The sequence below is a fragment of the Lissotriton helveticus genome, chromosome 9 (genome assembly GCF_964261635.1).
Source record: "Lissotriton helveticus chromosome 9, aLisHel1.1, whole genome shotgun sequence".
Taxonomy (NCBI): Eukaryota; Metazoa; Chordata; class Amphibia; order Caudata; family Salamandridae; genus Lissotriton; species Lissotriton helveticus.
In genome coordinates, this window is record NC_136070.1 from 651449155 (window position 1) to 651471975 (window position 22821).

At 46.3% G+C, this 22821-nt stretch overlaps 1 protein-coding gene across 1 annotated transcript in view; it reads left to right on the top strand.

The window, feature by feature from the left end:
* The window catches only part of LOC144781756 (ephrin type-A receptor 4-B-like), a 284979-nt gene that overhangs the window by 108753 nt on the left and 153405 nt on the right, over positions 1-22821 (top strand). The window lies entirely within an intron of this gene.

The window sequence follows — 22821 nt, forward strand, 5'->3', positions numbered from 1 at the left end:
CCTAATAACCTTTTTCAGGCCCTGCCATGTGCCAACTTCTCCCTATTTGAAAGTAGTATCCCTCCCCCTAAAATGAGTGTCATTGGAGATTGTGCTTCAAAGCTTTCTCTGCACGTGAACTGACATACCCAAATGCATTGGCATGAGCCTCCTGGCGGTTCCCAAGAAGGGACAAAATGGAAAATGTAACGACAAATTGGCTACTTATTTGCTATGATGCCAGGGATTCCGTCTGGGCGTCTTATGGTGCATTTGATCTAAAATACTTGTGTACAGGGGCAGCTCCTCCTTTTGGGCGGAGGAGGTCGCCCCACTGCTTTCTCGCATTGCGAGAAGCAGAAACATAAAATGGTATTCTAAATCCCATGTTATGTTTCTGCTTCTCGCACTGCGAGAAAGCAGAAGGGTGTGGTTGGGGGTGGGCGGTCCTGCTCTAGGGCAGGGGAGGAGTGGCTTGCCCACTCTGAGGGCACAGACTGTTTGGTTGGCCAACCATACGTACTCTGCATTTTCTCCATATAGGCTGCATGCAGCCTACATGGAGAAAATGGCCTCCCTAAGGGCTGCCATTGCAGCGTTGTGATTGGCTTAGGGTAGGGGAGGGAGGATGGCTGCTTCCAGTTACACTGTTTAGTGTGTGGAGCAGCCAGAGAAACAGAGACGACGCAGGACCGGGCCGGGGAAGGTAAGTTAACTTTTTACAAATTTAAAACTACCCCTGTATGACCCCCATCCCCGCGGAACCACCGCTCCCCCCACCCGCGAGTTATGACGGCCTCGACTGCTTGTGTACTTAGTCCTTATTTTAGAGAAAGTATCTCCTTCACATATGGTGGTGCCCATGCACCAGAAAATAGGATTTTCAGAGCCATATTAAGACAAGAGAAAATTAAAACACCTCCATGCCGTTTGTGATATGGTAAGTGGTGTCTGTTCTTATGTGGAAGGGAACAAACCAGTGGGTTTCCACGTCCACCACAAGACGAATGCCAGTAAAACAGACGTTGGAAAAGCACGCAGACAGGATTGGAAGGTTGGAGGTGACAGTGCTGGTGCACTCCATTCTCTCAGCAATCTGAGGGTGCAACCAGTGCCTTATTTGTGCCACTGATTACAGGTGGTGGGCACGTGCACTCATTTTTGGTCGCAGCCTACCAGATGGCTAAAGATATCTTGGGGACATTCAGAAGTTGACCTAGGAATGCATTACGTCCGTTGTTTACTATTTGCTTTGTAGTTTGTAACACATTTTCTGACTTTCTGTTTAATGGCTTTATTTGCTTCAGGCTGCCCAGCTCGAGTTAGTCCCTCCCATTGCCTGAGTCTTCTTTGCTGTATTTTTCCACAAACTCGCTTTCTGTAAACAGTCCTTTAAATCATCTTCTTATTGTGTCACGTTTGCTGTGCATTGGAGGTCAGAGATCAAATGTCAGACCATGTCTTTCAGGGAGCTTGGTTATGTGACTGTCATATACTGGCCAGTGTGGGGGGGGGCGGGGGGGTGCTGTTTGAGAACGGTTGTACAGTAGCGCACAACAAAATGTATATGTCTGTAAATGAACTGTGCTGATGATCAAATCAAACATAGGGTGATGACATTGCCACACTTAAGCATTTGTGCGCTGTATACTTTCTTCAGTCAAACTGTTTGGGAGTGCAATTTTAATGGTCATTTCAATTGAAGATGTGTTATCTGTAATAGCAGTACGCTACCATACCATGCATACTCCATGTTACCCCACTCCACTCTTTTTTGCACCACTGCACTCCACTCTGTACAACTCCACACTATGCCACTTCACTCCACAGTGCGTCACTACTCTACTCCTCTCTACACACTCCACTCTACTCTATACCAATGCACTCTGTCCCACACTACTATGCACAACTGCATTCTACACCACTCTGCACCACCCTACTCTGCAACACTACACACTATGCCACTACACTTTACATCAATGCACTGTACACTACTTTACTCAAACCCACAGCACTCTATGCTAATCTACTCTGCACCAAATCACTCTACGCCACTGCAGTCTATGCCACTCTATTCTACTCTGTGTCACTGCACTCTTCACCACTCTATTCTGCACCACCCCTACTCTATGCCACTGCTCCTTACACCACTCTACTGTGCGCCACTGCACTCTACGTCACTCTACTCTGCGCCATTGGACTATAAGTCACTTTACTCTGCACCAGGGTAAGCCACAGCGCTCTACACCAATGCACTTTACGCCATTTCACTCTACACCACTCCATTCTTCACCACTGCATTCTACAACACTCTACTCTGCAGTTCGGTACTCTCAGCCACTTAACTCTCTCCCACTGAACTCTAATCCACTCTAGTGTGTGCCACTCTAGAGTGCACCACTTTACTCTGCACCACTTTAGTTTATGCTACTGCACTCTACTCTGCACAACTCTTTTACACTGTATGCCAATTCATTCTACACCACTCCAATCTACTGTGCTCCACTGCACTGACACTGGATTCCACACCGCTTCTCTCCATGCCTTTTTACTCTAATCTGCATCACTCTACTCTACGCCAGTGCACTCTATCGCGCTCTACTATGCACCACTACATTCTTTGCAACTTCATGCTACACCACTCCAGGACACTCTGCAACACTGTACTCTACGCCAATACACTCTACAACACTACTCTATACCACTCCACTCTACCGTGCACCACTCTCTCTGCGCCACTTCACTATACTCTGATGCAATCTACTCTACACCACTGCACTTATGCTGCTGCACTTTATGCAACTCTACTCCACTCTGCTTCACTCTACGCTACCGCAATCAATGCTGCACCACTCTACTCAAAGCAATTCTATTCTACGCCACTACTCTATGCCACTGCACTCTACCCTGTACCACTATACTCTACCCTGCACCAATCAACTCCACTTCACTCTACTCTGAAACAGTATGCTCTAACCACTGCACTCAACGCCACTCTGCTGCACTCCACGACACCTCACTCTACTCTGTGCCACTTGACACCACCACTGCACTCTATGCCCCTCTACTCTAAACCACTGCACTCTACACTATGCCACTGTACCCATGCCAACTACCTTTCACCACTGCACTGTACACCACTATGCTCGACAACATTCTACTCCATGCCACTGCACTCTACGCCAGTGTAGGCTACGTCACTCTACACCTTTGCGCTCTACGTCACCGCACTCTACACCACTCTATTCTACTCTGCACCACTGTACTCTGCATCACTGCTCCCTTCAGCACTCTACCCTGCAGCACTCTACTCTACTCTACGACTGCACTCTACGATACTGAACTCTGACACCCTACTCTGCATGACTGCACTCTATGCCACTGCACTGTGTGCCACTGCACTGTACTCTGCCCCACTCAGCTCCACACCACTCTAATGCACTCTACAGCACTACACTCTACACTACTGCACTCTATGCTACTGCACTCTACACCTCTGCACTTTACCCTGCACCACTAGAAGTGGAGAAGTGTGGCTCACTGGTTAGAGGAGGCAGACCTGGAAGCAGACGTCAGCCCGGGACCAGGGTTCAATTCCCGGCTCGGCGGGGTCTTGAGTCCTAAAATGTCCATGGACTCGACAATTCTCGCTCCGGTGCCTACTCGATTCACGGGTTCACACTCTGCGACTCTGGGCAATAGCTTGCTTAATCTCCACAACGGCCCCTCGCGGCAGGATGCCTGGCTTTCACCTTGCGGATACCCTGCCGGGGTTATCTCACAGGGGAATACCAGGACGGGTTCCCTAAGCAAGCGCTTAGAAACCGCTTGGTGATTTGCGCTATATAAATTCCTGTACTACATTTTATGCCACTTCATTCTACGCCACTCTTCTCCACTCTGCGCTTCTCTACACCACTCTGTGCCACTCCACCCTATAAAATTGCACTCTACGCTACTGCAGTCTTCTCTGCACCGCTCTACTATATACCAGTACACTCTACGCTACTCTATATCACTGCGTGCTACGCCAATGCACTCTACACCACTTTAATCAAAACCAATGCACTGTACGCCACTGAACTCTACACGAATCTACTCTGCACTACTGTACTTTATGCCACTTCACTCTAGGCCACTCTACTCCACTCTGCTACTCTCCACTCCAAAACACTCCACTCCATGATGCTCTACTCCATTAAACTGTGCTCCACTGACGCTCTACTCCACTTTATGCCACTTCACTCTACAGCGCTCTACTCCACTCTATGCCATTCTACGACACTACTCCACTCTACGCCAGGCATATGGTTAAACAGGTTTCACTGAGAAAAGCAACATCTAATTTTGCAACAAATTTATCCTTCATTAAACACAGTATCTTGGCAGAAATGTTTGGAAAACACTGCCTAAGGACTCATGGTAACCACTGAAGAATCATTTTACAGACAGAAACATACAGAAGGCCTAGTTATTGTGGTGATTCGATCTCACTGCATGGATTCAACCCCTTATCTTCTGGTAATAGTTAAATACCTTTGTTGATAACTTCCACATGCAGTTGCAGCATGGCATAAACCACACACATGTTAAGGCATGAAAAGAGCACACATGAATAAAATGATTTGCTCGGATTATGGATTAGACTGAATATCGCACACACATCCAACATAGGACATATTTGCCGCTTAGGACGGTAGAACATGCTCACGACAACACTTATATGTAGTCAAATGAATACCAGTATAACCTGCCACAAGACACATTAAACAGAACACTAACTGGCACATGCATCAACAATGCCATTTGCAATTCCTTATTAGATTCCCTAATAAGGAATAGCAAAAGGCTATCCGGCACATGCATCAAAGGATTTTGCGATCGCAAACGGTGCGAATCGCAAAAATCGGCCGTTTGCGATTGCAAAATCTGCTTTTGGAATGCATGAAGGGTGAAGGCCCTCGCAATTTGAGAATTCGCAAATATTTGCAAATTCTCAAATTGCGATTGCATTTAAGGAATCGCATTTTGGGATTCCTTAAATGCAATGCATGAAACTTAAAAAAATTGCGATTTCGCAATTAGGGGGAGCAAATTACCATGAGGTTGCACCTCATGGTAATTTGTGAAAACTTTGAAAAATGCACTTTTGTGCATTTTTCAAAGTTTCATGCTGTGCACACACATGCCCTGTGGGCATGTGTGTGCACAACATATGTGCACAGATTGATTTCAGGGGTGCAACAGGGCATATTTTGGACACCCCTGCACCCTTAAAATCGCATTCTATATTTGCGATTCGCTAATTGCTAATCGCAAATTGAGAATGTCTTCCCATTCATTCCTATGGGCCTCTAGGCCCATAGGAATGAATGGGGAGGTATTCCTTAATTGCGACTCGCAATTTGCGAGTCGCAATTAAGGAATATTAAGAAATCGCAATTTTATTAGCGATTTCTTGATGCATTGCATTTTGCGATTCCTTAATTGCGATTCCTTATTTTTCGCAATTAAGGAATCGCGAAAAGCAATATTGATGCATGTGCCTGTTAGCATGTAGAAATCGCTTCAAAAAAGGAAATTTCTAAACATTCCTTAATTGCGACTCGCAAATTGCGAGTCGCAATTAAGGAATACCTCCCCATTCATTCCTATGGGCCTAGAGGCCCATAGGAATGAATGGGAAGACATTCTCAATTTGCGATTCTCAATTAGAGAATCGCAAATTGAGAATGCAATTTCATGGGTGCCAAGGTGTCAAAAGGACAACCTGTTGCACCCCTGAAATCTGCATATGAGTACATCTTGCACACACACATGTGTGTGTAAAATGGAACTTTGAAAAATGCACTTTAGTGCATTTTTCAAAGTTTTTGCAAATTACTATGAAGTTCAGCTTCATGGTAATTTGCGCCTTCTATTAGCGAAATCGCTAGTTTTTTTACTTTAATGCATTGCATTTAGGGAATCTCATTTTGAGATTCCTTAAATGCAATGGCAATTTAAGTAATCGCAATTTAGAGATTACTTAAATTGCAAAAATACCGGTCGCAAAGGGGCAGATTCTTAGAATCTGCCCGTTTGCAACTGGTTTTTGCTTTGATGCATGTGGCCAAAATGCACTTCCAACAGAGCAAACTCATCAAATAATCAAGCACAGCCCTCCATAAAACACTGTGCACTAATCTTTGCACACAACTGTCTCGCAACAACACGCTCCGATTACACATGCCAGACAGCGCAACTATCCAACTAACTTGCTACTGTGGCACATAACAGCAAGGTATATCAATAAGTGACCTGGCATAAATATACATCTGTGGTGTAACTGGCATAAGTACTGAACGAGAAGATATGTAAGTTACCTGGCTTCAAGCATTGGGCCTCTTCATGTGAAATTACACTCAAATAAGTCTGGCATTAACAGCCCTTCCTACTGCATATCTTCATAATATACTGAAGACATGATAACACGAGTGGTACCTCCAAAGGAGATACACACCATATGATTGGAATGCACCCGGTAAAACCAAATGTTTTTCCATGCACATTTTCCTTCTTCTAAAAGGAGGTGAAAAATGTATGCTGGAAAATAGGTCCAGAATTGTTGAATGGCATTTGGCCTGTGCTTAATTTTTGGCATATATATTGTTTTTGATACTTTTTGTTATATCACTTTCTAGCACTTGAGCAGGAGCATTTGCTGTTTAGGTCCTGAGAAATGCAGCAACACTCTAAGGAGAGTCAAAGGCAGAAACATGTCGACCTACTTCTTTTGAAAATTCCTGCAGACGTGACTCCACCCGCAATGCCCTCTGCTTGATTTTTAATCCTGACACAAGGATGTATAAATAAATTGTATTGTGCACCTTGTAGCCAGTTTTAGATCACACATCCTTCCTTCATGCTCTGCTGTTCCCTCACCACTTTGTGCTCATTAGTAAGGTATTTATCATACCTCTGAAAACATCCTCGAGTCCCCTTCCTTTAGTGAGGGGTGATAGCCCACACCATGACTAGGCATCACGGTGGGAGGAGGTTCCCTATGATGAAGCATGCCACTTCTAGTGGGTGAGGGAATTCGTTGTTAAAAGGTAATACTCCATATGATTTAGGCACATCAATTATTTCCTTCCCCTTATTCTCTTTCTTGTTCTCTCTCTATTAGACCTAGGAGTTTATTTTGTGGTTTATATAAGGATTTGGGGAGTCAACTCCTGCTGGTCTTTAAATCTAGCCTGGCCCTTTCTGGGTGTTTTGACTTATTTTTGGCGACCAGCACTTATTTTTCTGTATCAGATATTTGCCAAGTGCAGGAGAGGGAAGAACACCCAGATCGGAAAGACTGAGGAAGAAAACAATGGCAAAACCTTCACACAGAAAGAAGGAACCTGTAAGAGCAAGAAAAAATGGCAGGAAGAGCCTGGCAATGGATTAAAGACTTGTCACCACGGGAGAGTTAAGAAGTTCACTCTGAAGTATGTCCTCCTAAAAACTCAATCCTTTCACACATGATACTTGAGTGTATATTACTGATCTACCATTAGTCCTGAATCGGTAAGGGAACAATCGTCATCAAATAGATATTTGAGAGGTTGCCTCACCCACAACTTATCATGGCATGTTTCATCATAGGTGACCTCTCACGCTGTGGTTGGATACAACTCCAGTGGAGTCAACCAAGTAGATGAGACTGGGGGAGTTCTTATTTAACTGTTTCAGTACAATGTTCATTGGTCCAGTTGGAATTGATAAAAAAACTAGAAATACCCAGTGGAATACCCAAAGACATTACCTTTGAAGCTTAGGACCCCTGATATTGGTTAAATTGACAAATATGGTCACTAGACCGCATATATTGATTCACCTGGCCACTCTAAAGGTGAAAATCAACAAGAAATGGGTCAATAGACCGAATATAATATAATTCATCTGGCCACTCTAAAGGTGAAAGTCAACCAACATGTTTTGACCTATATTACCTGCCTATATAGGTCAAACGGTCTTCGTCAGGGTAAAGAGAGTTTCTTATTTATACCAATCATGCACTACATGCTTAGAATAAAGGACATTATCCATACCATATGGACGTCTAGTCTGACGTACACCCATGTAAACTAAACTATAGGCTTCATGGATCAGTGTGGCGGGCATCTCCTCTGGCGTCATATGTTCTTCAAACGTTTGGCACAGGCACGGTATACCTATCAGGGGCCACCAGCGCTGCCGTATTGTGGATTAAAACCTACCGCTTTGGTATTTGGCACGTTGATGTGTAATTGCACAGGCCGCTGGATCCTGAGCAGAGCTTTGTGCACTAGCACTCTATCTTTCACAAATTAAGCACTGCAAATGGCAATGCACCTGGTATTGTCAATGGCCACCTGTTATTCCCATTCTGGTCTCTGAAACCTGTAATTGCATTGTACAGAGGCAGAAAAGCAAGACCGAAATAGTAATTCCGGGCCAGATGTTCCTGAGACCCTCCCACTATGCATCTCAGAATCAGGCTCTCGGACCCTGGTCTATGATGGCAACCCCAGGAATGTTTCTAGAGTGGCTCCTGGGCTACCAAATACACTAGAATGGCTAAATGTGGACTTACAAATTTAAAAATCATAACCAACAGACCATTTGAAAATTATTGGAGGCAGGAATAAAACTTGGATTCCCCGATTTACCAGTCAACCATGCGCATCTACTTATGTTGTACATTTATTCATAAGGCACATAAGCCTATTTTTCTCCATGCGTTATATTCCTAATAAACAACAAATAGACAAATAGTTATTCCTCACTGGTGCAGACCTATGCCTGAAAAGCTCGGCAAGTTGAGCTTTCCAACCGTACGGATTCATTTCAAAGACTGCTCTTTCCTCAATGCATAATTGAACATATTGTAAAGTAACACACTGTAGAATGGCAGCCGTTGTGTTTTTCCCTCTGGAGAAATCTATTCCCTCAAACCGCAAAAGGTGTGGGGGTATCCCATTCCTCTTCCTAGCCTGAGAGAAGTTGAGGCAACCTTTGCTAGAATACATCTCTGACCATTGGGGAATGGAAAGGAGAGGGGTTTATCAATACCAATGAACTTACAATTTGGTGGGTGTTCACAAACTCTCTAGGAAATCCATATATAGACCCTCCCTACTCCCTCGCCCCATCCCCACACAATTTGGTGTTTTTTTTGCATAAATATATGCTCTTATGGTGTAGAATAACACAGTACCAAAACCAATTTTGTGACCGGTATACTTTTGTGAATAGATGTCAGGTGTGAATGAATCTATTTACTCATGTTAATGTTTGTTTGTGTCCTCAAATGGTTTTGTGTATTGGGCTCACAATATTTCTCTGTTATAGCATCGAGTGAGACTAAAAATAGCACGAAGAGTGCATGATCTGATGCCAATCCATTGCAAGCAAGTGATTAAAGTGCACCACATTAAAAACTTTGGGGCTGTTTTAGAGTTTGGTGAATGGTATATACGCTGTCAGGGCGATGGAGTAAAATACGCCATCACCATGATGGAGTACCCATCCTTCGAATCTAGAAACATCTCTCACATGCCCCACTAGCAAAGATCTCTTACATTGGCAGGAACTGCTATAACAGTAAAACTTAGGCGGATGGCCTTGTCAACATGACGGTACCTTCCGCCAAACTATAATGTTTTTTTACACTTTCAAACAGAAAATCCCAAAATGGGATTTTATTTTTAAATATAAAAAACGAATGACGCCCACACCAGGGGGATTGTCTCCCAAAATATGGGTGTCATTAAAACGTTATCACTGCCTCTTACCAATAGGTTTTACCTGAAACTGCCCACTTGACCGTCCACTGTAAATCAGGCGGGCAGTCCAATGACCAAACCTTGAACATCTGTTACACCGTCGGGCAGGTGCGGCCAGCACCGATCAGCCGTAGGGGGGTGGGAGGACATCTGAAGTAGGGGGATGATGCGGGAGGGGGGAGGACGCAGGGGAAGCGGCTAAACATTTTTAAATAAAAAACATACCTTTTCTCCGCTCCCTCGTCTGTCTCTCCTCCATAGTCCTCTCTCGCTTTAGAGTCACCACAGGAAGCACACCCAGGCTCCCAGTTGATTTGTCTGAGTGCCGTTTTTTGGCGATCAGATACTGACTGGGCTGGGCTTGTTCTCCACATAGGCTTCGATGCAGCCTGCATGGAGAACATGCGAAGTGTGCCTGACTGTTTTGGGCAGCTCGAGAGGGCCATCCAAGCAGCCATGGCACACTTTAGGAGGGTGCAACCACTCCTCCCCTGCCTCCACCCCTCATGCAAACCTGTGGGCGGAAGTTAGAGAAAATAAAATGATAATATGGCGAGCTATTATAATTTTATTTTCTCTGTCTTTTACTTAGCGCAGGAGGCGGCACTGCCGTCGGGCAGTCGGAGTTGTATGTCAGCAGTGGAGACTAGTACTAGTTTTTTATCTGAAGCCCAGCTTGACTCTCTTTGGTCAACCTACTGAGGAAGGCGTCCTCCATTCATAGCCTTTCCTGAGCCTAACACCGTTTCCACTGGATGGTAGATCCCTTCTAAGACTTTACATTGGCATAAAGCTTCTGTAAATCTGGGCTTTTACTTTTGCTTCTGTCACAGTAAATAAAAGGTACCCTAATTTCTCCATTTACGTTATTCATCATCATTATCATCATTGATAACTTTATTTCGGTCACCACAGACCATAAAAGTACAGATAAAATGCATACATACAAACACGAAATAGCTAAAACAATAAATAGCATGTCCAGTAAAATTTACAGCTAAGAATAGATTAAACCTAAATAGTTATCAAGATAGACAAAATAAAAACTAGAGATAGACATGATTTATCATAAAAAGCTTTTCTGTCTACGCCACATGCCAAGTAGGAACCGTGAGGCAGCAAAAACAATAGGGGGGTGGGTATCATACTTTAAGACTCTACAAGCTTGGGCACATTGTCTGAAGCCTAGATTCCTACAGAGTGGGATCAACCAACATTTCCTTGTGAACTGATAAGCAGGGCAAAAAAACAAAACATGAAATACATCTTCTAGCTTATAGTTGCATGCAGGGCACCCAACGTTCTCTGTCTTAGCCCATTTACAAGTAAATGCCCTAAGTGGAAGACTACCGATCCTAAACTGCATGTAGAGTTTTCTCGTAAGTGAGGGATAAATTACATCCAAAAAATACTCCTTTTTAAGTTCGATTTTTACTTGGAGGAACTCTATCGTCAATTTTCCTACAGTAGTACACCTCTGTAAGGATAGTGAGTTGTAGTACCTGAGATGGTGTAACAATTTTGCCTTAGTTATCCCTGGGCAACTTTCTTCAGGATTATCCCACAGCTCAGGTGAGCCTATACAGTTACTGAGTGCCCTAATATGTAGAAGCCACTGAATATTCTTTGTTTTTAAAGAATCCCACACCTCGATAAATTCTTCTTTATAAGAAGCCAGTTCAGGCACTGATCATAGTCTCTTCCAGTACAGCATCGGCCATGCAGCTACTGCCTCCTTTATAGGACCTAACCCCAGGTCCATACGTAGGGGAATGAGTGGTGTACTAACTGGCATACACAAATGATTCCTCATGAAGGTATGCTCAGCAGTCATGAGGCTGGGTATACGTTGGTGTCCCCATAATTCTGCCCCATACATAGAGGTCATTCTGGCCTGAAGTTTGTAGATTTCAATGACCGGGCCCTCTGTCTTAAAGTCGGAGGTTCTCTGCACTCTGCCATTTCCACCCACTACTTGGGATAGCCTAAGGGCCGCTTTTGCTGTCTGAAAACCCCAATCGTGATTTTCAGTTAAAGTAATACCTAGGTACTCAAAGGTCCTAACTCTTTCCAGAGGAGTACCGTTAAAGAGCGGGTTTGGGCGGGTCGGTTTAGGGGGATTAAAAATCATAAACTTGGTGTTATCCAAGTTTATCTCTAACCCACGCAATGTGCAAAATGCTGCGAAACCGTCCAAGATGCGTTGGATGCCCGTTGATGTTTTGGACAACAGCAAAGTGTCATTCGCAAACATCAAAGCGGGCACCCGACCGGACGCTAACCTAGGTGCATCATTGTCCTTAACTCTAAGCAGATGATCAACTAGGCCGTTTATATAGAGACAAAACAAAGTTGGAGCCAGGACGCAGCCCTGGCGAACCCCCTTCTTCACGGGCAAACGAGCCGACAGTTCACCATGTCTCCCACACCTAACTTGGGCATAATTATTCGTATGGAGTCTATTCAAGACATCCAATAAGTAGGTGGGAAGGCCCAGATCCATTAGCACTCTCCACAACTTTCCCCTAGGCACTAAATCAAAAGCGGCCCGCAGGTCGACAAAGATGAGGTAGAGTCTGCCACCCTCCACTCTCACCGTTTTCCAAAATAACACCTGGGGCCTAAATATTTGGTCTAGGGTAGAAATACCCGTCCTGAACCCAGCCTGAAGAGTACTCAAAATCTAATTTTCCTCTATCCAGCCCTGAATTCTGTCTAAAATAATCCTGCCCATCAGTTTTTGCATGGTGTCTATCAAACTGATGGGCCTATAGTTAGACGGAGTTAGGGGGCAACCTTTTTCATGGACAGGGACTATCTCTGCTCCAAGCCAGGTTTCTGGTGGGCCCATCCACTTCAATATTGCATTAAATAAAACGACCAAATATGGTGCCCAAATTTTCGGTTGAGACCGAAATAGATCCCCAGGCAACTTATCTAAACCAGGCGCCTTGTTGGGTAGAAGTTTAGCTATTGCAGCTTCAACCTCAACAAGCGTGATATCAAAAAGCCTATCCAGTCGATACTCCTGGAGGGCTCCTGGTGAAGCCAGCAAGGGGGCCACTACGATCCTACCCAGCGCAGTATCCAAGAGCCCCGCCAATCGATGCTCATGGAGGGGTCCTGGGGTAGGAAGCAATGGAGTCTCCTCAGCCTCACACAGCACAGCATCCATCGGCCCCTCCAATCGACACTCATGGAGGGGTCCGGGGGTTAAGACCGAAAAAGACTCCTCACTGGGATTAGCATAAAGTGCTCCAAAGAGGGCTTCCGAGACCGCAGGTGCTATGTTCGATACGGGTGCTAATCAGCCCTCACACACGCCAAAACTAACAATGGCCCAGAGTGACTTGGAATCCTTTCGTAAGAGTGCTAATCTTAGTTCTTCCCATCTATTCATCTCCCAGTCTTTCTTTTCCCTGTTGATAACCTGGTTATACTTAATCCGACATTGTTTAATGCCGGTTTTATCCTTTTCTTTTATTGCGGTTAGCAGATCTTTTTTTGCTTTCCGACAGGTTGCATCATACCAGGGATGGGTTAGAGCTGGGCTTAGCTTCTTGCTACCATGAGGGTAAAACACATCAGACAGTTTAGTGACCAACTGCTTATGCGTTTCTAAAATCTTGATCTGAGAATCCCGCTGGGGATCCTTTGCTCGCAACTCTCCCATTTCTATCAACTGCGGTAGTGCCAGCTGGTATATTCCAGCTAGTTTGGCTGCAGAACACTGCAAATTGCACCATTTAACTCTCCTCCTATTATTAGTTAGAAGGAGGGACCGTTGAGCAACATTAGACTCAGTGACCAACTGCTTATGCGTTTCTAAAATCTTGATCTGAGAATCCCGCTGGGGATCCTTTGCTCGCAACTCTCCCATTTCTATCAACTGCGGTAGTGCCAGCTGGTATATTCCAGCTAGTTTGGCTGCAGAACACTGCAAATTGCACCATTTAACTCTCCTCCTATTATTAGTTAGAAGGAGGGACCGTTGAGCAACATTAGACTCAGGGGCCGGGTTAGACAACCCAAAACTCCCAGGTTTCATTGTCAGGACCAGGGCATTATGGTCACTGTCTTTCCTCATGTGTACCAAAAAATCCAGGATCTTATCCCAATGTCTGGGCTCAACCATTATGTAATCAATAATAGGGTTTTGTCCTACTCTATTAAAAGTTGATGAGCCCGGTCTATCTGGTTCTACCCTCCCATTACACGCCCGCAAGGACGCTGTAAGGGAGAAAGATTTCATTTGAAGAGCCAGAGGAGTCCATGCTTTGGCAGGTGGTATCTGCGGATCTGGAATGCACCAATACTGGTCCTCCTCAGCTAATCCTCCCATATCTAAGCTACTAAGAGGTTCAAATTGACAGTTGAAGTCACCGCCAACTATTAGGGCTATTGTTGGATTGAGAGTCAGGATAAACTGCCTTAGCGTGTCAATAGTGCCAGATTCCTGCCCACACGTCGTAGGCCTGGAATAGATTTTAAGTAGTGCAATCCGGGTGGAATCTAAAAGCGTTAAAAGAACACATTGGACGTCAGGTGAGTCAGTTGGAATATGGGCTGCTTTGGCACCTAAGTGTGTACCCACCAATGTGGTTAGGCCTCCCGAGGGTCTGCCCCTTCCCAGAGTTGTAGCCAAGATATTAAAAGTGGCAAATCCGGCCATTACAGTCTCTTCGAACGCCCACATCTCCTGCATCAAGCAGATGTCGTGTTTTTCTATAAAAAGACCCAACTCGGGAACGGATAGTTTATTTCTGATCCCTGCCAGATTCCAAGACAAGATTTTGATACTACCCTCTATTGCCCTGGTACCTGTTAGACCTAGTTCTCTCACTGGGCTATAAGTTCGAGGCATGTGGGCTGCTAAATTCATATCTTTTGCATAGATCGCCGCCTAGTGTTGGGTCCGGATGATCGCACATTGTTGTCCTGGAAGAGTCTTCGAAGTATCCTGAGATAGGTGGCTCCTCCCCTGGACTACAGTGCGCATGGGCATCGGCTCCATCCCCAGATTGTTTTTTTCCGCCATTGGGTTCGGATGCGGTCTCGACGTCTCTCTGTCGGAACCGAGAAAACGTACTTTTTTAAGGTCAAAAGTCCTTCGTTAACTACGTCGGTATTGTTTGCGTGCGGTCTCGAGTTTCTCCCGTCTCTTCGATGCGGAATCTGCGGAGTCGAGTTACTCTTCGGACATCGAGGCCTTCTCATCGCAGCAAGACCGCGACTTTTTCAACATGGACCGGAGCCCGTTTAAATACTGTCCCGTCTGTGGGTCCAAATACCCACATATCGACGTGCACCCGGTCTGCAATAAATGCCTCTCGCCGGACCATAACGAGCAGAACTGCATGGCCTGCGCCAAGTTCCGGTCAAAGAAAACGCTCAAGCTTCGGCGCGCGGTGCGCCTCGAGGCCCTGCGGGCGGCCCCGGCACCCGATAACATCTTCGACGACCCAGAAGACGAGAGCCTAAGCCATCATCTTCAAATCTCACCACCTGCGACGGAGGTCGAAGCCGATCCCGACGAAGACGACGGGGCCATAGAACAAGACCTTGAATACGTCGACGAGGTAGGGGACGTCGAAGAAGTTTATGGGGCCGCGGAAGATAGCTCAGGGGATGAGCTATGCCCCGACAGTTATACGGATCAGGCTCAGGTCACGGGATCGCCTCTCGGCCTTACCCAAGACCCTGCACCGCAAGCCACGGCCCCGCCTTCACGCCCGGCCACGGACACACCTGCGGGGGCTACGCAGCCCATATCGAAACCGAAACTGAAACCAATGGTATCGACTGCACCTAAAATGGCCGACGCCAAATCGAAACCGAAACCACCGGATTCGAGTGCACCTAAGATGGCGGACGTTCCATCAAAGACGCCAAAGCCCGTTACTCCGTCGACCTCCGGGCCACCGAAGCCGAAGAAGACTGTCGACTCAACAGTGCCGAAGTTATCGGAGGGGGATGCGCCCTCAAAGAAGGTCGTCCGTCAAGGGTCGACCGGAGCGGCGCAGACGAAGTCCGCAAAAGTCGTCGACAAACACTCGGTGCCGACAGGGGCACCGTTAGCCGGACGCATGGTCGAGGCGGAGTCTACGAAATCCCTCGGATCCAAGAGCGGAGGCTCGACTCATAGGCCCAAGGACTCCGTGTCTAAAGCTGCGGCATCGACGTCTAAGCCTCCAAAAGAGCCCCAGAAAGTCGGGGGCGGCGGCCCGCTGGCGGACTCCTCGTCGGCGCCAGGTGCCTCGGCGGGTGGAACATCACAAATCGTCAGTTCATTGCAACGGATTCGTGAGAAGGCTACTGCGACATCGGCTTCCGCGCCGTCGCACCAGAAGACACTGGACGTGCCTGCGAAGCCTACTGCCAAGCTCTTATACATTCTGCCGCCGAAGGAAGCCCCGAAAGCCTTTGCCCCAAAGACGGCGCCGAAGACATCAGAATCTTCAACGTCTAGCGGCCTATCGGGTCGACAACACGACTCAGGAGACGAATCTGAGCGTTTTATCGACGCAGACACTGGCAGGCTGACCCTTTATAAGAGGAAAATCACTTCCCTGCCAGTGGACTCCTATATTATTCCACTGAAGAAGAAAAGGCCTACACAGGACATTCCTGCCCTAGTTGAACCTATCCAGCCTCCGCCTAGGAGAAGTCCAACACCTTCCCCTGACCACTCTGGGGGAGAGGAGGAGGGACTGGATGACCAGTACAATTTCCCCATCAATGACCCTGATGCACAACAGGATTCCTATGATGACGCTGGTGACCAGGGACACCAACCTGTGGGGCAAGACCCACAGCTTTTCAGTGCACGGGCATCCCCAACAGAGGATTCTGCAGGATTTCATGCACTAATCGAACGGGCAGCTGCTAATCATGACGTGGACATGCATGCTGACCCAGTGGAGGTAGACTTTCTATTTGACACTTTCTCTGTCTCTGAAAGAACAGTCAAGACACTTCCTATGCTAAAGGGGGTCCTTAAACATGCTGCAGAGATCTTTAAGGAGCCTACCAGAGCGAGAGTGGTCAACCCACGCATCGAGAAGAAATATAGACCAGCTCCTGCAGACCCCACATATATTCGGGGACAGTTGCCTCTTGACTCTCTGGTGGTCGCAAATGCCCGCAAACGGGCCAACTCCCAAACGACTGGTGAAGCTCCTCCCCCAGACAAGGAGTCCAAAGTGCTTGAGGCAGGGGCAAAAGAATAGCTGCGCAGGCTGCCAATTTCTGGCGTATTGCAAATACACAGGCGCTATTGGCACGTTATGATAGGGCGCATTACGACGCCCTAGAGCAACTTTTACAACACCTGCCTACGCAGTTTCAAGAGGGTACCAAACTGCTCATAGAGGAGGGAAAACTCATCTCCAACGCAGCAATAAAGTGTGCACTTGATGCCGCAGACACAGCAGCTAGGGCTATTAACACTAGCGTCATGCTAAGACGACAAGCGTGGCTACGCATATCAGGGTTTAAACCAGACATTCAAACAACCATACTCAATCAGCCCGTCAATCCTGATAGACTGTTTGGTCCTGATGTTGACACCACCCTCGAAAAGATTAAGAAGGACAACGAAACAGCTAAGTCTATGGGGGCCCTTCAGTCACAACAATTCCGGGGCAACACTTTTCGTCGCTCAGGTGCACGTGGGGTCACCCGAGGACAGATGGGTCAACAATCACAGTTCACTAGAGGTGGAGCACAGTCCTCGTACCCCAAGCAGAATAAAGGGGGTTATCGAGGAAACAGTTCCAGGGGACGTGGCAGAGGAAACAACAACTCCCGTTCCTCTGCCCCAAACAAACAGTGACTCTCTGTCACTGCCCGCCGACCATTTAACACCTGTCGGGGGGAGACTCCAGCAGTTCCTGCCAGTCTGGACAAACATCGCCACAGACAGGTGGGTAAGACAACTTGTCCAGTACGGTTATTGTCTAGAGTTAACGTCCACTCCACCCAACATTCCACCAAGGCAACGGCCTATGTCCGCAGAGCACTTGCACTTATTGCAGCAAGAAGTAGTGGTGATGCTGCAAAAAGGCGCAATCGAGCTCGTGCCAGTGGAGGAGGAAGCCACAGGGGTCTATTCCCTGTACTTCCTTATTCCAAAGAAGGACGGATCTCTCAGACCCATTCTAGATCTGCGCCCCCTCAACCTGTATATACTGTCAGAGCATTTCCATATGCTTACACTGCAACAGATTCTTCTCTTGCTGAACCAAGGGGACTTCCTAGCAACCTTAGACCTCAAGGATGCTTACTTCCACATACCACTACACCCGCCCCACAGAAAGTATCTCAGGTTCACTATCCAAGGCAGGCATTATCAGTTCAAAGTCCTACCCTTCGGAGTGACCACCGCCCCCAGAGTGTTTACCAAGTGTCTGGCGACGGTAGCGGCGCACCTCAGGAGGCAGAACATCCATGTCTACCCCTACCTAGACGACTGGCTCGTTCAGGCCAAGTTGGAACAACAGTGCGCCGCGGACATGTCGACTACCATTCACCTCCTTCACAATCTGGGCTTCTCGCTGAACTACCCGAAGTCGCACCTTAAACCAGCACATGTGCGGCAGTTTCTGGGTGCGACGATAAATACCCTGACGGCCATGGCTCAGCCAAACAAGGTCAGGATAGACAGCATACAGTCTCTAATCCAAAGGTTCAGACCACAACACTCGCTTCCAGCGAGAGTGTTCATGCAGTTGATTGGCATGATGGCCTCCTGCATCTTCATAGTCCCTCACGCAAGGTTACATATGCGTCCGCTCCAGGAGTGCTTAGCAAATCAGTGGACACAGGCTCGGGGACAAATGACAGACCTAGTGTTGGTTACCAGTCGGGCGTACAACTCTCTGCATTGGTGGAATCCACACAACCTTTGCAAGGGCCGACTGTTCCAGGAGCCAGTGCCACAGATTATCCTGACAACGGACGCATCTCTCCAGGGATGGGGAGCTCATCTGCTCACTTACACAGTGCAGGGACTATGGACGACGCAGCAACAGAAGATGCACATCAACTATCTGGAACAGATGGCAATCTTCATGGCGCTCAAGTCCTTCAATGTACATCTGTGCAACAAGGTAGTGTTAGTCCGGACGGACAACATGACAGCGATGTACTACATTCAAAAGCAGGGAGGCACCCACTCGCCGCAGCTGTCTCATCTGGCTCAGAGCATGTGGAAGTGGGCCATTCAGAGGAACATTTTCCTCATGGCAGAACACCTCCCGGGCAAGGACAATCAGATGGCGGATCTGCTCAGCAGATACAGCCATCAAATGCACGAGTGGGAGTTACATCCATCAGTACTCCGCCCGTACTTCCAGCAGTGGGGTCATCCAGAGATAGACCTGTTTGCCACAAGCGAAAACGCAAAATGCCAACACTTTGCCGCCAGGTTCCCTCACCCACAGTCGCAGGGGAATGCGATATGGATGAACTGGTCAGGCAAATTTGCGTACGCTTTTCCACCAGCACCTCTAATACCGCTGGTGGCAAGAAAGCTAAGGCAGCACTCGATGATACTCATCCTAGTTGCTCCAACGTGGGCACGCCAACCATGGTACACCACGTTTCTGGAACTCTCAGTGGTGCCGCATCAAAGGCTGCGCCTAACACCCAGGCTCTTGACGCAGAACCATGGAGACATTCAGCATCCAGATCCACAACAGCTCAACCTGGCGATCTGGCTCCTGAAGTCCTAGAGTTTGGCTACCTTCACCTACCTCCAGAATGCATGGACATCATCAAGGAGGCAAGGAAGCAGACTACCAGAGCATGCTATGCCGCAAAATGGAGGCGTTTCGTCCTTCACTGTACAGCCAATAACATAAACCCGCTAGATGCATCTATCCCTAACATCATTTGCTATCTGTTACATCTTTACAAGTGCAATCTAGCGTACACTTCCATTCGGATACATCTATCCGCCATAGCAGCTTATCTTCAGAACAGGCAACATCTCTCTGTCTTCAGAGTGCCTGCCATTAAAGCCTTCCTTGAAGGTCTGAAACGAGTCATTCCCCCAAGAACACCGCCAGCTCCGGTGTGGAACCTCAATGTGGTCCTCACCAGGCTGATGGGACCACCTTTTGAGCCACTGCACTCGTGTGAACTCCAGTTCCTAACATGGAAAGTGGCTTTCCTTATTGCTATTACGTCACTAAGACGTGTCAGTGAGCTGCAAGCGCTCACAATCCAAGAGCCATTCATACAAATTCATCCTAATAGGGTGGTACTACGTACTAACCCCAAATTCCTTCCGAAGGTGGTGTCACAGTTTCATCTCAACCAAACTATTTGTCGTGTATTTCTATAGGTTCTGAATCAGTCCCCCTATTCCTGACCCTATTCTGGTTAAACTAACTATCAAGTTAACTAACAGTCAGCCCATGAGGCAAGAAAACCCCCATGATGCAGATACCGTTATCTGACGCAGTCACACTCCAGTTCACGGACAGCAATTTTTTTCAGCAAGCCCCTTAAAATATTTTTCTACATATTTTTTCCCGGGACACTGATCTTCTGCTTAAAGTAAGAAACTATTCCTAGAGAACTAAAATTTCTATTTTTAGATACTTTATAGACTTTAGCTGCCCGCTGGGATGTTCACAAATATTTTATTATGTGATGAAATTGTCTCGAACTTCCTTTCTGTATAGCAATATTAAGAGCCATTTCATGTGTATTTCTCATATACCAATAAGCAATAATGCATAACAATGCGTGTTTACTTTTGCATTTAATTCATAGCTTAAGTGCATACAATATATATGACTGCAATTTTTCAGTATATTTGAAAATTTCGAAATGCATTTATGTATTTTGGGGTGGTAAGGTATACACTATACTCTATAGTATGTTGTACTATGTTATACTATGCATAGATTAGTAGATATGACCATAGTTAGCGTGGAGTGGGTGTCGTGTATTTCTATAGGTTCTGAATCAGTCCCCCTATTCCTGACCCTATTCTGGTTAAACTAACTATCAAGTTAACTAACAGTCAGCCCATGAGGCAAGAAAACCCCCATGATGCAGATACCGTTATCTGACGCAGTCACACTACGGCACAGGAACGTGTTATCTGATTAGGTCATAACGCTTGAGATCTAATTAGACAAGCGACATTCCTCCAGCCCCTGATAAGGCATACGACGTTCTCATAACAAATCAAACCTATGACAACCTGGACAATCCGTGCGGCCATTGTTTTGATTTCACAGAGAACTTTAGTAAAGAATGTGCTAACGAGCAAGTCGTATGACATCTTTATTGACGTACCTATGTCCATCCTTACGTCAATCTCGGCACCTTTAAGGTATAAATATTGCCGACCTTGCCCTATGCAAACACACGCGTGGTGACAAGACGGAGCAGCCATACTTGCCGAAGCCGAGAGCAGAAGCAGACCCCGCTGGCAACAGCCCCGCCTTCCTGACGCGCTGAGAGACGCGCTGCTATCTCAAGCCGAGAGACCCAGCACCGGCGCTTCTGGGCAGCCCTCGCAGGCAGCCTGGAATATCGAGAGCAGAGAAAGAGATACCATTCCTCATCCATCCTAAATTCCAGGTACAGAACTGAATAACCCCTCACAGAGAATTCTTTAGTTATTCACTTGGCAAAAACAAACTTAACTTAAAACTGTAACTTTCTATTCCCGCCCACGCATTAGACTTAGGTCAGGTACACGGGGTAGGCGTATTTAGAAACACCAGTTGAGCAAGTTTAGTCAAATGTATATGTGTATGTAAATATATTTTAATCATTTTAAACATCATATGGCTCAGAAACCATATCAATGTTTTTACAGTATTATTTTATACTATTGCTTTTAATGTATGCACTTTACTTAACTATAAGTATTGCAATAATATCGATCCATTTCTCATGTATGAGAAAAGAGACTGATCAATAAATAACACCTTTTTATTGAACACGCCCGTCTCTTCCTTTTCTCTACATTCTGATGAGACTAAGAATGCACGTACTGACTGAGTAAAATAATTGCCTTGTGCTCACACGACTCTTGAGATTGACTCTTGATTAGGGGAGAGCAAAGTTGTCATGTTCTATGGTTGTCAGAAACTAAATCCCTTCTTGTCTAATCAGGGGAGTTAATTCCTTCCTTGAACATTCGAGAAAGTTTCTAGCGAACTCTGAGCTTAGCTAGCAAACCCAAAAATTAAGTCTAGTATCGACAGTAGTAGACCTAGTTAACGTCTGGCCTAGGCCTTTACTGCTGTAGGTACTATTCCAATGCGCAGAGCCTATTGGGAAAATAGGAGCTACACTACATGGCGCCCAACGCGTTTGGAAAGGGCGATAAAACTAACGTAAGACATTTAGAGTAACTCAGTCGTGCTTTCTCACTCAGACCCCTTTTCCCAAATACTCCAAAGACGTCTGGAGTGGGTGAAAGGTTATATCCTCCAAAACCTCGCAGGAGGGAACTCCTATGTATGGTTCTTGGTCAAGTCAACGTTGAAGGATAAAAAAAGTTCCAAAATATTGTGCATCTAATCTCTGTTTCCATAAAGAAACCTGATCTGCAAACAAACATAATACCATCCTGTCTGTAAAATGGCAGAGAGTGATGATGAAAGAGAGGCAGTTAGATTAGCAACTGAACTCGCAGATGCTGATGCTACCATGCAAGCAGCAGACGCGGAAATAATACTCATTCCGGTCATCAAAAGGAGATCTATAACTCTAAAACTTATAGAAAATGGACTGACACCTAGAGGTGGCACAGTCATATTCGTAATCGAGGCACACGAATATCGGCAGACAGAGGTATACTATTCATGGATACATTTTCCAGCAGCAAATGCTGTAACAAAGTACTTCCACTATTACAAAGTAGAGGAACCTCCTGAAACATACACTCCTTTCGAGGAGGTGGAAGTACCACTCAAATTCCAAGAGCATTTGCTCTTATTTGATGGCGCCCTAAAACATAATAATCACATTACAAGGCTCGGTCCTTTAGGAAGACCAGGAGCAACGTGGCCGG